Below are 19,498 nucleotides of genomic sequence, written 5' to 3' on the forward strand. Positions count from 1 at the left end.
GCTGACAGATCTCATATCCTGTATGGCGCCATGTTGGCCATGTTGCGTCATTAATCAAGTGATGCTTTCCCGCCATTATTGGCAGACGCGAATTGGGTAGTGAGACTATAAGACGTACAACTCACGCTCATGTATCTTTATATGTTTAATGTTAATATAGTAATGTTTTGTACTTTAATTATAATAAATATATTTTCATATTAATGCTGATCGTTGCCTTTTCCCACAGATATACAACTTATACTATTTTATAAGTTTTGCACCTATTCTGCTTATTGCGGCGTACTGCTGTCATCTGTCCTGAAATATGAATTTCAATCTGAAAGGAGAAATGATTCCATTTCAACCAACCTAATAATTTACTTGCTGAAATGAAACATATTCATTTAATGTGTGAGGATAATGCGTGAAATCACTTATCATAATAAATGATGAAACATTTCACTATACGATTTTTCTGTATTTCCATCATTGTCCAAATAAGTTACATAATTTCTGTAATATCTTTGGGAATTTTTATTTTTATTCCGAAAAAAAAAAAAAAAAAAAAAAAAGGTCAATCCAATAAGAAAGCCAGACTTAAAACTTAAAACTCGATATTACATTAAAAAAATATTGTATTAAAGGAAAAGGCTTTAGTGTTTACAAATGTACGCATTACGAAAGACCAGGATAACCTGTTTGGTAGAGCTTTGGATTCGCGCCCCTTAGGTTGCGAATTCGAACCCCGCCGGCCGAAGATTCTCCGTGTATGGTGGTGGTTGACGCGCGTATAAATCCGTCGTGGGCACAAAGTCCTCCATGTCGAGAATAATACCACTGGGGGTACTGAATCAGCGGTGATCTTTCTCTGATTCAGGTCTAAATTACGATCTGTGGATGAGTGAATAAAGTCCGCCTCCTAAAACGGGTTGTGATGTGTGTGTAGCTAAGTCGTTCTCTTGGCTCTAGATGGCGCTACTATAAAAACAAGAGACGCTCCTCCACCGGCTTAAAAACGCTGTCTTCGTAACAGCGGACTTGTCCATGGCAAGTGCCATAAGAAACAACAACGTATTAAGAAAAGTTTTCTTTCTTGCATGTTTTTGAAGTTAAACTCTATTTGTAATTAATTTGTAGAAATCGAATCTTTTTTGGTAAAAGAAAACATTTAAAAAAAGAAACCTTCTCAAAAAGGGAGAAAAAAAGGCATATTTTTAGATTTGGGTATCAAGAAAAGAATTAAAATCTAGAATAATATACTTGCAGTAACAATGAAAATGATTTGAATTTTGTTATGATTTGATGTTATCAGAAAAATTATTTCTCTACTAATAATAAAGATGAGTAAATGAGAATATGTTGGTGTTCTAGAGGTTAGGCTTAACTTACAGTTGCCAAAAGCTGTCATATATATATATTTAAGAAAGTCAGATTATGCATTTGAGAACTATTTTTTAAAAATTTTAATTATTTAAAAATGACGCAAAATTTTAACGCCTTTTTTGCCATAATTTCTGAAAATACTGTATCATAAAAATGACTTTTGCATTATATTAATGGTTAAAAATCTTTTCAGTGATGCCAGCGTTCTTACCCTTTAAGTTTAACCCCCCCCCGGGGGGTACCTCGAAATGAGGATGAGATGCTTCCGGCTTGGTGATTGGATCTCGCCACCCTGAAGAGTACACTAATAGGTGGGAAATCTGACTCCTCCTATCGATGACGGAACGTATTTCCTTCGGGGAGGGTTGTACCGTGGCCGGTGATGGCCCTTAGGACTCAACCACAGTTCCCCCCAGTGTTGCTGTTGCGGCGGTCCGGTCATTCAGTTTTTTGGTTTAAATCCGTGTGCCTTTGTGGCGGATCGGAGAGTTAGATGGCTGACTTACCATTTAAGTTTTATTTATTTATTTTTAATTAATTCTCAAAAATATTTTTCAGTTTATTTTAAAACTATACATTTCATTGTCAAAAAGAAATTCAAACTGTTTTCAGTGTTGCTACAAATATTTAATCCTTGATTTTCTTCTCATTTTTGATGACCGAATTTTGAAGATTCGGCTTAATTTTCCAAATTCAATTAGTTTTGTTTATTATTTTTAATTAATTCTTTAAAAAATTTATCAGTTTTTCTTTTAAAACAAAATATTTTATTTCTGAAAAAGAAAATTAATATTGTTGTCATTATTGTTACAAATATTTAATCATGGTACCCCCTCACCCCCCCATTTTTCTGATATTAAATTAGTTTAAAACATTAACCCTAAATCGATATAAAAATTACACATAATCGACAAAAACTTCAAGTGTTCCATAGATTCAGTCGAATCAGTAAAAAAAAAAAAGCATTGTAGTGTTGTCATCTAATTAGATAGTAAATTAAACTAGAGAGTTAAAATGTTAATCGAAATAAATGGTATATATAAAATTTAAAAAATTACTCCTATAATAAGAGCAACATTGCTTTAAAAACGAAATAATTCCTTCTATAACCAAAGTTAGAAAAGCAAACATTTAGCTTTCGGTTTCGAATGACAGCATCCTGCAATGATTCAGACGATTTCCAACAAAACTTAGAAGAAGCCGTCAAGTTCCAAGAACAGAAAGGGAATTTAAAAAAGCGAATTCAAAACAAAGAAAACACTGACACGACAGCAACATTTACAATGACGGCCGAACTTTAGTCATCATACAAGACTTGAGTCAAACGACAACCGACTTTTACGATCCACGCGCGAAAACAAATTTATTGGACGACGGACAGATAGACAGACCTTCGGTCCTTTGAACGGGCGCAATCCAGCCTTTTGGGTACATAATGTCTCATTCTTCTAGAAATGAGATTCGATGTAAAAAAAAGGAAAAAGACCCACTAATATCATTTCCCTGGAGCATCCACACGTATCATCCTCAAGCCCAAAAGCAAGCTATTAGTATAGATGGGTACTTGTACCAAGGGGGGGGGATGGAAGTTCATAACCTATAACTATTTACCGTGTCTTCGGTGACATAATCTCCGTAATAAATGTCAAGCCGAGATAAGCTGATATTAAACAGAAGAAACGATTCAGGCGGAGAAAATGAATGAAATGAAGCTTTGACTGGACGTGTCTGTGCTAATTTCTTTTTTCGGTCGTTTCTGTTAATGTAAGCGCTTCGGAAAATTGTATGTTTTTCGTCAAGACGCATTTCGGCGGATGATTCAGTGCTGGAAACGGCGAGTAACGACAAATGTTTTGGTGTTGTTCTAAGCTCAGATTTCTCTGCCATCAGATAGAGGACACTGCACTGGTCTCTTTGCGACACTTCACTTGTTAGCGATGATGAGTGAACCTCGAGGCTTGATTGAAATAGCTGCGATTCCGTTCTTTATTGAAACAGAAAACCCATATAATTCACTTTCAAGAGTTCTTCTTTTACAATGTAGGACAAACATAAACTTCTAAATTTACAAGGCATCTTTTTATTTCTTTTCTATTTTTATCTTCTTTGTTTAGATTTTACTTTCAGCGCATATATCATCTATTATTACTTTCTCGAATTCGTAGTACAGAGAAAGTAAAATAATTGTCAAAAAATTCGAACTCCAGATTTTGTCGAATCTCCTCGTTTTAGAACTCCACAAGTTCGGAAAACGCAATTTTGGAAAATATCTCAAGTAACTCAAGAACGCTTCCGACTAGACGATTGAAATTTGGAATACTGTAAAGCCGTGTTCCAACGACCCGTGATTCTTCAGATGGAGCACCCCCCCCTCTTGACTGACACTTTCTAATGGTTTCCTGGGGTTCTTTGATATCTGTTCAATTTATTGTGCTTTGTCTGTTGGCGGGTGGATCTTAGAAATGCCGCTTAAGAATTTGCAAATTTTTCTTTCAACTTTTGAGCAAAATCCGTACAGAGGAAGTCCGTCTGTCCGGTAATTCGAATATAAATTAACACGATAACAACAAAACAGATAGAACTAGATGGATAAATTCAGTACACAGATTTAATAGCTCTAGCGTAGACATGTGTGAAATTTCGTGACAAATCCAACGACTGATTGATAGTCTGTCGGTCTGTACTTTCAGAAACATGTAAACGCGATAATTCGAAAACGCAGTGACTTAAATGCATCAAATTTGGTATGTGATTTTGTGGTTACAAGTGAAATTTTATGCCAAATTTTGGTTTCAATCGGTTGAGTGAAACACATTTAAAACACAAATTCGATTTTCGGATACTATTAACCGCATGCCAAGAATGAATCGCCAAATCGCAGAGGATGACATAATAAAGTAAGTAAAAATGATAAATCCATGCAAAAGGTTAATATTTCGTAACTATTGTACGAAATGCAGGCGTTATCAGGCATGGCAAGTTTATTAGAGAGTATGCGAGAAAGCTTTTTGGAGACCACTCCCGCTAGTTTTTTAACAAAATGTTTAGATTTTTTAAGCAGTTTTCATGAGTACCTCTTGATATCCGAAAATCTCTCAGTATTTCAAGTAGGATGAAGTGAATATCGTCTTTTATTACCTTTTTTTTTTCATTTAAATTTATTTTAGCACATACTTTTAAATTAAATGCCCATATTTTTAAAATTAAATGTCTAGAAGGCTATAAATATCCGGAAATTATGATGAAATCCGGATTTACATCTTTTTATTTTTTTTCTACTTTACTTTCATTATTTATAATTACTTTTAATAAATATATAATTTTTATTGGTTTGGTTTGGTTGCATTAACGTCCCGTTTGAAGCAACACTTAGGGCTATTTTGGGACGGACCTTGTCATTTTGAACCGCGGTCAGATGACGAGGACGACACCTGAGCTCAGGTGTCGTCCTCCCCCTCCCCTCTCCACACCACACCACACCAGCGGGAGGACGTTTGGTCATGACGGATTTAACGTGCAACAGAGCCCCTTACACGACGGTTCTTCGATGGAATCGGGTCACGAACCTGAAACCCTCCGGTTCCGAAGCCGAGACCTTACCACCAGGCAACCACGCGCCTGTAATTTTTATTAGGGACTACAATAAAGATATTAGGGATGAGATGCAGCTTGGTTTTAATCGCTTCCATAAATATTTTTTCACACATCCTGTATCCGTGTTTCCGACTAAGGGTGAAGAGGTCGGATAATCTATATAGTAAAAAATGTTGGTTTATATTACCAGGTGTATAAAATACAAAAAATAGTTGGCACTTCCGGAGTATTATAAGACCTTTACGATTTAATCCTTCTCGATGAAAAAAACATTTGTGGAATTTTGTCTGTATATGTATCTGTAAACACGGTAATTCAAAAAATGTAATGAATTCTGGGAAATTTGATAGATGGTTTATTATTAAAATTGGTTTACTGGTTCTTCTATGAAGTCAATAACAAATTTTTGATCAAATTATTCAAATGGATCAGCTGATCTTTTGCCCTCGGAAAAGTAATTCGATGTATAATTTATTCACTTAATACGAGGGCTTCTTTATTTCTCTAAAAATAAATATATATATATATATAATAGTTTTAAGTTGAATTTCCCCGAAAAATTTAACTACATCTTTTTTCTATTCTGTAGGTATTTTTAACAATCAAAATTGAAAAATAAATAAAGCCTGAAAATGATGCACCATCTTGAATGATGACCACGAGTCACCTCTCGAGTCCAAAGGGATAGTAACAATCAGTCTATTCTTGCATATATTGTGAATATTATGATTTAAAAACGCAGCAAGTTTGATGACTGAATTTTAGTATTTATCTGTAGCCTTCAATCTGTAAACACGATAGCGCAAAAAGTGCGATGAATTCTATAAAGTTTTTAAAGAAGATTTAATAACTACAACTGCAGATTTATGGAATTTTTGAACCAAATCTTCCAAGGGTTGCTTTTTGAGGTACTTTTAACCCTTTCTTCTACAATGACGTGTCTGACACGCACATCGAATTACAGAATTTTTTTTTTTTTTCTAATTCTGTAAGTAAATGAAAATATTAAGTAATTTAAAATGCTAAAAGCACTTAGAAACTCTTCAAGATATCAAAGCATCTTATATTATTATAGGAAATAAAATAACAATAAATGTCTCAGATAGGACATTTCGTCCAATTAAGAAGTTAAGCAAATTCGCATGCCAAGGGGTTAAAGGATTGATTTCTATTCTTACGTATATATAAATATGATGGCTCAAAACGCAGCAGGCTCGATGACGGAGTTTAAATATTTGATCTTAAATCTAAAGTTGAGATTTCTGTTTTTATTTTGAACTAAACCTATCCAAGAACAGTCCACCTCTTTGTTTGTCTTTTCATATGCGTATGAATGCGATAACTCAAAGGTAAATAAATGAAATTGAATAGAAAGACTTGGACTCAAAATCTGGACATAATTTGTCGAAGGAAAAAAAAAAAGAAAAAAAAAAGCCCAAATGCATATTCGATTCTCATGCCTTACCATCAAGCTAAATACTGAACCAGTCATACTAAGAAAGAATACGAAAGAGTAGAGGGGGAAGGGTGAGCTCTTGTTAGCTTTTTTTTTTTTAAACTAAAATATAACTGCATGCATTCGTAAAATAAATTTTGCAAATCTCAGCTTTACTTTTATTGTGACCAGGCAATTTGCCATACAAAATAAAATCAGTTGTAATCTGTAACACTTCAGATTATAGTCAAGCAGCGTTCACACGAGGCCAACTATTGTGCGCAATAGAAGGTAACGCCTACCTCTCAGGAAGATTACTTGAGCCCAATAGGACAGTAGCACATAAGTATCCCGATGAGAGACCTATTTGCTATTGCCCCCACTGGGGTCACGTGATCTTCCTGAGGTAGGCGTGATTTTCTATTGTCATGAAACAATTATTTGCCATTGTTCCACTGGGGTCAAGTGATCTTCCTGAGATAGGCGTGATTTTCAATTGCGCGCAATAGTTGGCCTCATGTGAACACTATTTCAGGCTAAGATCTGGGTGTTCTCTCCGTATTTTATTAAGTATGAGTTAAAAAGTTTATTTCAACATATTTAACAAACATAAGGCATTTGGATATGTCTTCATTCCGAAACAAAAGTCTGATTACCAATTTAGAAGAGAAACTATTTGTGAGCGGAGAGGATTTTACTTCTTGCAGCTTGAGATAATTTCTTCACTTAATCCACTCTGGTGAGTGTAAATTTATAATTGCAATAAGTATAACCAAATCGATTTAAAGGTTACTCTAAATAGCTTTGATTTCTGTTTTACTATGATTTCTTTTATTATTATTGTTCTATGTTATGAAGTAGTGTCTGATTGCTCAGTTTCAAAAACTGAACAGAGGAATACTTAATTGAATTGATAAATTAATATATTTACAAATTAATATAATTGAATTTATAATTAATGTATTTGTGAATAGATTAATATAGAGTAATATATTGTTTGCCTCTGAATTTATAAATTAATATTTTTTTGTATTCCACAATCGTCCAATTATAGCTGTGAACTAATAAAATCTACAGAAGTGGTGCAATTATAAGGTAATGGGACTGGCAGAATGTATGAAATCCATGATTTAGAAGGGTGGGCGTGGAGATTCAAGATACGATTATAAAATGATGTCTATTGTAAGCGCCAGAAAAAAATAAAATTAAACGTACAGAAGTAAGAATATATTCCACTTAACAACTTACAGAAATCAAATTAAAATACAACAAGAAATAATTCAACTAAATCAGAAATACAGTCTGCTTTATTTTAGAGAATTCTGACTGTAAAAAAAAAAAAAAAAAAAACTTTCTCGTTTGCTTTTAATTGAATTTTATCTCAGGTTTTAAACCTCTAGGCATCGATATCGGACCTTTTTTGCCATTCTTTCATGATAATCTTTTTCATCTTTTTTCTTTATTCTAAAAATTATTTGGCATACTTAATTATTAAAATATATTTATAAATTTTCAATGAGATTAAATTTAGAGGACTGCAGAGATTGTTTATTATGAAAACTTTATGTGAAAAAAGGCATGATATCGTTATTAGACTAAGGACGATTTCATTCGCATTTATTAGCCATTAACACATTCACTTTGGACCTATCGGAATTTTTGTAATTTTTTTCCCCCTTCCTTTGTTTGCGATTCTTCTTTACGTAGAGAGGAAAGATTTTTTATCCAATACCTTATCAGACCAATTCCTTTTGAGCGGTTTAATAATAATCACAAAATTTCATATTCTGATGTTAAACAAAATAAAAAAAATATCTCTTATCAAATGGAAATCTTCTAAGATTCAATATTTTCCGGATATAGGAATTTTACAGAATGTAGAAAACTGAGAAGTCGAATTTAGAGTTTCGGCTTTGGGATTTGAAGGATCATAGATTCGAGATTTGAATTTAGAATCCAAGAGAATTTTCACAACACCGAAAATCCATCCTGGATTCTAAATTTGCCATCTTAAGTCAAACTGTGTGACATGGAATTTTGGAGAGTTACGCTCCGATTGAAATGTCGTCCTTGACATCAGCACGATTGAAAAATCGCGTAACTCATCACAAAAACAGGCCTTTGCAGTTCCACCTGAAGAAACTATTCTAGTAAGTCAGAACCAAATTCGAAAATTATAAAACCGTGTTACGCATAAAGGTTATGGTTTTCATGCCACTTTGTGTAACAAGAACTTATGATGGTGAAGAAATATGGCAGTATGTATGAGAACCTGAGGCAGAAGTCGGAGTTTGCTATAGAAGGCAAGATGCCACCTGAAAAGCTTCCAGAGAATAAAGAGCACAAATGTGTTTTGTTTGAATTGAAACTTTTAGTAGATAACTGATAACCACAGTGGCTTGGTTGAAAAGTTTCAATTTCAGTAAGACGGCTTCAAGTTCAAGATTCGAATCATCGATGAATCGCGGAATAAGCGGGTATGCTGCACACTAAATCAATCGAAACGACGGGCTTGAGTGGTACGGAGGTTTGGAGAGGGGGTGCCAGCTTAGAAATCGTTCTTGTTATTTGACCAAGATTCGAAATTACGAGGTCTTTCTCAACAGAACCCTAGTGATGCTTTGAAATGGGACGTTAATATAACTAAACTGCTCAGCAGGCACCTCGCCTTATGGTGGGTTCACAATTGAAGTAGGTCACGCCTACTTCAGGGAAATCACGTGACCGCAATGGGACAATGGCAAATGGTTGTCCCGTCGAGACAACCATTTGCCATTGTCCCACCGACGTTGTCTCAACTGTTCACACGAGGACAATACAGAGACAACAGTAGAAAGACAACATTCGGCGCAACCATTGCCCTCGTGTGAACCCACCTTTAGGGAGGAAAATCATTGTTAAAGCGCATGTCCGTGAGTCACGACTTGGTTCGCTGTCTCTAAATCAAGAACTTCAAATTCAAGAAAGGTGAGATACCTTCTGTTGGTTGTAGTTTTAACTTTCAGAAGGGTTTCAGGAAATTATATACCATAAGAGTACTTCGCTCGGATTGGAATCTGAAGCAAATTGCTCATCATAAAAAGAAATTTATCACTAAAGCGCAGATTCATCTACAAGTTTCTGAATAATACTAGTTAAAAAACACAGTTTGTCGATAGAACTCGTAACCTTCCTCCACTGATTCAAGTTTTTCTGATATATCGTAGCTTAAGTTCCCAGTCACATGTTGGATTTTACCACCTTAAGATGTGATAATGAAATTAAAAGAATTTACAAGTACAATAAAAATAGTAATGCTTTTATATCCCGATTTTTTTATGATATAGGTTCACACTAAGTTAAATATTGGTTTTATAGAAATTTGATTAGATGTTTTAATTTACTGATGTAATACTTAATGACACCAGCGTCCTGGTATAGGGGTAGTGCATCTTCCCCGTGATCTGGGCGTCACGGGTTCGAATCCCGGTTCGGGCATGGCTGTTCTTCATCTGTGTTCTATCTGTGAGGTGCGTGAATGTGCTCCCCTCCCTGTAAAAAAGGGTTGTGCCAGCGAATGTGTGAGTTTCATCTTCATTGAGCTAGAAGTCAGACTTCTGCCCTCGGGTGCTCAGGGATCTTTACCCTCAGAAGATACTGGACCCCCTTTCCGTGGTAACGCGGAGACGGCATAATTATCAATACTTAATGGTAAAATTTTTATGTCAAATAGTGCATTCTACCACCTATAAGAATAATTAATGATAATGATTATGGGCATGTTAAAAATTTGCAAGAACAATAAAAAGAATAAGCATGTTTCTACTTCCCAGTCTTTCTTTTTTTTCGGATTCTTTTTTATCAATATGGTTGCAAAATCACAATTATCTATAGATTATAGCTCTAATTTCTTCCTGTTAAATATTGATTTTTTTTTCTTAGAAATATGAGTAGAAGTATTTTCTTACTGCCGAAATGATGAATGACGAAGTTCCCTTGTCAAATGAAAGCCGTGATTAAGATGGAAATTTTCCTGGCGTTCTCCTTAACACGTGCTAGACAAGATTTAAGAGTTTTTAAAACGACATTTAAAAACAAAGTTTTAAGGTCACATTTGGACATGAGTAATTGATTTAATTTATCAATCCCTGTAAACATTTATCTCGTAAATTTATAGTCACACATAACAGACTAAATTAAAGTAATTTTTTTCAACGTTGATTCATTCTCAATGATGGATATGCTATAACAACATGATATCATAAAATGTATATCTAGGATTGTAAGTTTTTTATTTTAATTTTAACAACAGCGAGTATGTCTGTTATATTTTAAATATGAAGCTAAGAAGTGTACTGTAGAAAATGAATATTGATAATCGATAAGTATATTTAAAATACACAACAAAATTACATTTTCTGAATGAAACAGGTCGCTTATCATAATTTTTGCTGAATTTCTTCATCAATAAACGCAAACGAAGCATTTTTGCCCTCAATAAATTCTATGAATTTCCTCCCAAGATATAGAAAAATAACATTTTAACACATTTTTATCAACTCCCTTTGCCGTCTCTCTGTTTTCCTGTTCGTTAGAAAACTTTGGCATTGATTTTGAACTAACTTCCCGATTAGTCAGGAATTTGAGACTTCAAACATAGCTCAAAACTGGATGACAATAAATAACTCTTTTTCTTGTTTGTTAAGTACCAATTTAGTCATCGGGTGTAGCTTTTATTTTTATTTTAAATTACAGCCAGTCACCCCTTTACCACAGAATTAAGCCATATAAACAAGGACATCAGATGTTCATCGGGAATTTAGCTTAAAATGAACTGTAAAATTTCATACACTCAAAACTAAAAACTAGAAAATTATTTAAATAACAATGCAATTATTGTGTTCACCAATTCGAATAACATGTTAAGCTAAGTGCAATCATATATATTATTTAAATGACCAGTTCATACATAGAAAAGATTGAAAAACATTCATATGTGATTCGTATCCAAATATTTTCTACGAAAAAACCACTATTTTTACAATTAAAAAAAAATGCCTATCGAAGCTTGTTCTTCCAGATATCTTGATGAATATCTGAAACACTTTAAGCTCATCTAAGCGTTGTTTTTTAAATTTTTAATGAATTGAAACTTTTTAAGTTATTTTAAACGTGCCATTTTTCCTTCTCAATAAATTAAAAACCTTCACTTAATTACAGATTTAAATATAAAAAAAATCTACAGTTTGACGCAAGAATCTTGTATTTGAAGGAGTGGATTTTTTTTACTCGTATATCACGCATTATTACTATTCCTAAAGCTTACTTACTGTACAAATTTAGATGCAACAAGTGGTCTTTCTTTGACATATAAATAGCTTTTTTATGGACCCTCCATATTTCAATGCCTTGAAAAGATTTATACGAGCATATACCGACCTTCATTGCTGTATTACGCAAAAGACAGCTGGACCAGCATTTTCATACTGTTGCAACAAGACGATAAAAAAAACTTAGAAAGGAAGTTTAAAGGCTTTATAAAAACAAGCAACCACAATTGTAAATACTGAATACTCCAACACTGTGCTTCATCGTAACCTTATCTCGTTGTGGTGCCGTTTCACCAACCTTCGCGGGCAGCAGAACGGAAGCGTGGATGGTATATGACTTGGATGTCGAGAAGTTAGTGCACGTAGGTGTCTAAGATGTACCGCAACATGTGCAATTTTTTTATGGCCCTTTTTACTTCCAGTTATGTTTCCGAAGACATCTGAAAATAAACTTTTATCAATGCGTAATGCGTATTGTTTGTACAGCTGTTTGCTCATGTGCAGATGCTTTATTATCGCTACCATATGGACAGCAATATAAGCGAGAACAAAGGAATAATCAAAAGCAATGAGAGTTTTGTATTGTAAAGTGTAAGTGATATTGTTAGACTTCTTAAAAATGTAATAGTCAAATAGCAAAACGGTCATTAATCGAACTGCCAAATATTTTAAAGATAAGACGCTGAAACAAAATTATTTATAACTGCTAGATTGATGCAAATATCCCATGGAGTCTATGAGCATTTCAGCTGTTTTCAATGGATTCTAAGTTGAATCTAAATGGCAACGCATTATTCAACCAACGGGGGTGGTCCCCTCGAAACTTTCTAGCATACTATCTAATATTCTTACTATTTCCCACCACCACTAAAATTGTTCACCTTGGGCAAGGCCGTAAATATCACCAATCCTCAGATCTATATTTTCAGAATCCCGAGGCAAAACTGTATACTTTTTAGTACAGTAAAGAAAATCGGCATTTGTATATTAACTACATGGTATTGGCGGAAAATAGTTACGCCTCTATAGGGTGAATTTAGCTTTTTTACTTAATTCATTGCGGGCAATGAATCGCTGGCATGCAGTTAATACGCAAGCACACCAAAACCGACAGCGCAATTTTGACTCCTTATACACGTTTTAGTTAGTTTAGTTATATTAACGTCCCGTTGTAAAGCAACACTAGGGCTATTTTGGGGCGAACCTCGTAATTTTGAGCCGCGTTCAGATAACGAGGACGACACCTAATCTGGCATCCCCCCTCTGCACACCATACCACACCGCACTAGCGGAGGGACGTTTGGCCCTGACGGATTTAACGTGCAACAGACCACCTTACACGGCTGCTCTTCAGTGGAATTGGGTATCGAACCTGAAACCCTACTGCTCACGAGTCGAGACCATACCCCCAGGCCACCGCGGCCCTCTTTACATACGTAGCATAGTATTGTAAACGTCAAAGAATTCGAACTCGAGATTTTGGATTAATATCCCCATTTTAGACCTCCCTGATTTCGAAAAACATATTTTTTGGGAAATGTCCTTCCGTCTCTGTGACAAAGATAACTCACAAATGCTTTTCGTTAGGTAGATCAAATTTTGTATGCAGTCTCTATATCAAATTCGTACGTTTCTATCAAATTTGTAGTAAAATCTATTCAGAGGCAGTCTGTCTATCCGTCAAGTCGAATATAAACTAACAAGATAACTACAAAACTGCGAGAGCTAGATGTTTCAAATTTGGTACACATATATAGCATCTATAATGTAGATATCTATAAAAATTTGAGCCATATCCAACAAGGGGTTGACCGTCTGTCGGTCTGTACTTTTAGAAACGTGTAAACACGATACTCAAAAACGCAATGACTAAAATATATCAAATACTGTATGGGATTTTGTGGCTACAAGTGTGTAGAATCTTTGTTTTAATCGGAGGAGAAAAACTCGGCTAAAACACAAATTCTATTTTCGGATAATATTAACCGCATGCCAGAGATGAATCGCCAAATTACTCGTCATTTGTAACACGATAGATTCAATAAAAATGCTAAATTCAGGCCGAAGTTTAATATTTCGTAACTCTTGTGAGAGAAGTAGCGATAATATTTTAGATTTTATTTATCTTTGTTTATTTTATTTTTAAAATTTACTTTTAATAATGCGACAGTGATAACGTACACACAAAAATTGTATTTTAATAACATCACAACGCATGCGAGTACAAATGCTGACTTTTAAAACAATGAAAAGTATTTTTGTAAAATATACTTAAATAATTTTTAAAAAAAACATTAAAATTTAAAATTGGTATCATTGGAAACCTTGCTTTTTAAAATTTAAGGCAATATGAAAAGTTTATATGCTATAATATTATTTTGGAAATCTTCAAAATTTTGATTAATTTGTAACTAAAAATCTGATGAATATTTTGATAAACTGTTTCTTTTAGAGTACTCATTATTCAAAAAATAATTGCATAGGCAATTTGATAGATTAAAGTCTTATGTTTTGCCGATTGTTTTTAATGAATTTTATCACTTTTATGGGAACATGCACTACGCCAATCTATAAACATGATGTTAAAAGAATGCATCATTTAAATGGCAAAAAGAACAAAAAATGATGGCTGAAGAAATCGCGCCATTTGAAGCTTTTTTGATACGGTTGGATTAAAAATCTTTTATCGAGCTTATTTATAGATAAAGATTTCTTTTGTAGCTAAAATGTTCAGATTTGTTAATGGACCAATAAGAAATAAATTCGTAATGAAAAAATACATTTATATACATTTATTTAACTGTATTTGTTCACAAAGAGTTTTCTGAGAAGCGTTGTTCTGTATAATCAAAATTAACAATCTAAGTATCTTTCAGTTATGAATTTGTTTTCAAATTAAAACGCGAATATGCATTTTGGGTTTGTTGAAAGATTAATCAGTCAAATTGTTCAATTTTAGTAAATAAAATATTTGCTTAAAGCTATTTTTATCAAATTCCGGACGGAGAAAGAGGTCGCTGTGGCCTAGTGGTTAGGTCTCGGTTCGTGAGTCATAGGGTTTCAGGTTTGAGACCCGATTACACCGAAGAACCGTTGTGTAAGGGGGTCTATTGCACGTTAAATCTATCAGGGCCAACGTCCTCCTGCTAATGTGGTGTGGTGTGGAGATGAAGGGGGGGCAGCTCAGGTGTCGTCCACGTCATCTGATTTCGGTTCAAAATGACAAGGTGCATCCCAAAATAGCCCTAGTGTTCCTTTAAAATGGGACGTTAATATAATTAAACTAAACCGCGTGGAGAAGCAAATTGTCATTTTTGACTATCAACTTGTTCGTCTGAATATTAGCTTTTCAAGCTGTTAAACTATTAAACTGAACTGCATTTATTAAAAGCAGCCGCTTTTGGCGACTATTTTGTTCGCCCAGATTATTGACACTTTAGGGGTTCAAATAATTAGTATAAAAAAAATTTACCTTGTTATTTGCTATGACTGAAAAACATGAATTTAATTGAATCAGTTTATTGCAAATTAATATAATATCAATTTGCAGTATTAATGGATGAATTTGAATTTCATCAAAACGTTTAGAAATACTGTTATAGACTATGCATCAAATTGGATAAATAATATTATTAAAATTAAGGAGAAAAGTGCACAGAAATGAAATCAATATCATTAAAAAGATGTTTTTTGAGTTTTAAGATTACACAAAAATCATTTTTCTTAAAATAATTGTTTTGCTTAGTTATTACTCAGCTGGTAAAAGTTAAGTCAATTTTCGGGCTCGGTTAAACTTTCTGTATGCAACCTATTTCTTGTTTTCTTTTATATCTTCTTTTCTCTTTTGGTGACACGACGAACCCTCATCAGAACATTTCTAATGATATTTTGCATTTCCGTTGTTAAGTTAAACGGAGAGTTGAATTTGATGCAGTTGCAAAAACGTTCAACGAAGCAGTCTGAAATTCGTGTAATAGTTAGTTTACATTTGAATGAGGGCCGCGGTGGCCTTGTGGCCCGATTCTACCGAAGAACCGTCGTGTATGCGGGTCTGGTGCATGTCAAATTCGTCCGGGCCAAACGTTCTCAAGCTGGCATGGCGTGGTGTGGAGAGGGCCAGCTCAGGTGTCGTCCTCGCTATCTGATCGCGGTTCAAATTGACGAGGTTCGTCTTTAAATAGTCTTAGTGTTGCTTTAAAACGGGACATTAATATAACTAAAGTAAACTAACTAAATTACATTTGAGTGTTGGCATTCGACAATTAAAAAGTATATTTAACATGAAACACAAGTGGGTGTATAAAAGTAAGTGTGTAAAAATCATATTCAATGTCCAAAGAAAGTAATTTTTTTTTTAAATTCTTACTTCTGAAATTGGTAAAAACATGCTATTGATTGGTTTGGATGAGCAATGAAATTCATTTGAATTTCGTCAAAAGCATAAACACTTTGCTACACGTTATGTATCAAAATTAAATTTAAAAATGTATTAAAATTGGAGAAAAAAATTGCACGGAAGTTCATATCATTAAATCGGGTTTTTTAGAGTTTTAGGATTGCATAAAAATCTTTACTGTCTGATGATACTTTTGGAAGATATAACTGAAAAAACACAAAACTTGCTTAGTCTTTATTCTTATAGTTTAATTAAGTTTGAAATATTGATAATGATTTTTTATTTTCTGAAGAGCACTTGTATCAAGTTTAATTAAAATCAGATAAAAACTGCTGAACATGACACACACACACACACACACACACACACACACACACACACACACACACACACACACACGGTGATGATCAATGATATATATATTTCATTAAGGTTATGTGAAAAATATAATTATATACAAAACTACTTGTTTCCAAGTAAGGTTTTAATATTTACTATGTATTTTCTTTAATTAATTAAGGCTGTATTTTCTTTAATTAATTAAGGCTGTATTTTCTTTAATTAAATAAAGCTTTAATTGTCTTAAAGCTAAGCCTTAATACAATTAGCTGTTTTTTTTGTATTTACAGTGATTTAAGAATCTTTTCCTCAAATTGAAATAAATCTCTACCTTTTCTACTAATAAAAGATAATGTATTGTCTGTGTTGACAATACACACTATGTTGAATTTTAGATTGAGTTTCGTGCTGACATCTGGTGTCAATATAAGAAACAAAATATTGATGACGAAGAAAGATTATGCGTAACCAACTAAATTTTACAGGTTGATACTGAATTTAATATTTTGCATCTGCATACTACAAAGAAAAAAAAAATTGTAAATAATAGCAATACAATTTTTTAAGTGACGAAAAGTCTGCAGCTAGGAAATTTGAGATAAAAATATTAAGTAAAATTGCGGTGCTCTAGAATTGTTAGTGTAAAATTATACTATTGATAAATGCAAAATTCGATAGCTTGTGAAAAAGAAAAGAGGAATGGTGGATGAAGGAGTTGTGTTATAATCAAATTAAAAGTATCAACGAAAATATGTCTACAAATGCATTGTGTAATTTTGGCAATGTTCAGTCGTTCTCTTAAAAAATTATTCTATTTTTTTTTTCTTTGCCAGGAAGTTAGAATTCACTAATTTATTTCAGAACTTTTTATAGAATGAAGTATAAATGTATAATAAACAGATATAAATAAATGAATCGAATTTTTTTCTCGCTTTTTCTCTTTTGTACAGTCATGAGTGCTATTTGTTGTGCTGACATCTGGTGGAAGTTAATGTGAAAATTGCTATATATATATATATATATATATATATATCCAATCTTCAAGATTACTTTACCTTATTTTTATTTACTCGTATCCCTTTCTGAAAAGCAAAAATAGCTATTATGCATCTCCCCCCCCCCAAAAAAAAGAAAGAAACTCAAAACAAATGGAAAATAATTTAGAAAAATAAGAAGCACTAATTTATGATAATTAAAAAGAAATTCGGTCACTTTATGTTTATTTTTTTTTACCTACAACATTTTAAATTTGATTGTTTCCTAAGTAACATTTCCCCCCAAATGTTAAAATTTCTGAAAAAGAGAACAAGTAAAATGAATAGACTGTAAAAGTTTTTTTTAGGTAGATTCCTATAGGAAGACTACCTATTGCGATGGTTTCTCAAGACAAGACTTTGGAAAAATTTCTGCAGCTCTTCATCGATAATGGTTCCTAGAACCCAAAACCAAACGTCGTTCAAAAGTTTATATGCGTATAACACTACACTTTTCCTATGCTAAATTGAGAACAAAACAATTCGGGTAAATTTTGTTTGAAATTTTAACTTGTTTATAATATGTTGTAAGAGATGCAAAAACCTCGGATGAGTTTGTAAATGGGCCATTTATCTAAGAGGGAGTGGAAATAGTGTGTGTGGGGGGGGGGGGCTGAAATTTTAATTTCGTCATAACTTCTTTAATACTGAAAGTAGAAAAATAAATCCAATTTAGAGTCTCATTAAAACAAACAACTTTTGTATCTAAAATTTTTTGATAACTGTAAGATGTTGAAAGTTACTTCATGCAGTTGTAAAAACACCTTCATCATTCAGCGAATTCAAATGATGATATGAAGAAATACAATAAAAATTATTTTTGCGAACCATTCATTAATAGAAGAATTACAATTCAGTGACAAATTATTGAATATTAATATTATGTCTTTGCGCTAGGAAAAAGCAATTCGATCCATAGTTATTCTTCCTAACATTTACCTTGTTTAGTGATCCGAGAAATAAAAATATATATTTGTTTTATGTCGAATTTCCCCGAAAAGGTTATCTATATTTTCTCACAACTCTGCAGACATTTTTAGCAATAAATATTAAGAAAATAAATAAATAAAATATCAAAATGACGCACTGTCTTGAAAAGTGAATGAGAGTCACCAGTGCAAAGGGTTAATGTTATCTTTCTACTTAGTGAAATTTTGTCTACCGAAAACATGTATTTAATTCATGACTAATTTTAACTGGAAATGTTCCTGAAACTATTTGAATCAATATAGTTCAGGGTAAAGATAATATTTTTTAAAAATTTATTAAATTAAGTAGAATTAAAGACGATTATTGAAATTTTGAATTCCTTCATAAGAAACAATAGAACAAAATCAATTAGAAAGATCGATTGGAATTCGAACCTTTATATCTAAGTTACACATTTCAGCTGATTTGCAACTGATGCTATAACAAGAGAAAAACTAGATGTGTTAAACACTTAATGGATGATTATAAGTTATTTCTTTTCCTGAAATGACGAGTTAGACTCTTGTAACGAATTATAAAATTTTTGATATTTAAAGTTAAGTTATTTAAGTTAAAGTTGTAATTATTGCTAAAAATAAAAAAATCTCTTGGACAATATTTTTATTGTATTATCATGTGAGAACATGATGTTGTTTTGATTTAGGGGATTTTGAAGCTCGAAATCGCGTAGGCAATGAATAAAGCATAAATGGCAATTTTCATCATCATTTTTTTATCGCATATATTTTTTTACCTGCTTTCCCCAGTATTGCATTTATTATTATTATTATGTATGTTTTTTGACAGCAGATGCGTTTTTAAAAGGTTCACCTGCTTTTACCAGTATTGCTTTATTATTACGTTTGCTTCTTTGAAGCAGATGCGTGTTTAAAAGGTTGACGTAGAATTATGACATCATAGCTGTTATTTCATCTCAAATCGGTCGAGCTCCAAAACTTTGTTTGCCAACTAGAAAAATTGAAAATGAAAGTTAAAAAAAATTATCATTATATACAAAGAGAGAAGTCTCGTGATTGTTTCAAACCGGTTTAAACTG

Source organism: Argiope bruennichi, chromosome 4 (assembly GCF_947563725.1).
Source record: "Argiope bruennichi chromosome 4, qqArgBrue1.1, whole genome shotgun sequence".
NCBI classification, from domain to species: Eukaryota; Metazoa; Arthropoda; class Arachnida; order Araneae; family Araneidae; genus Argiope; species Argiope bruennichi.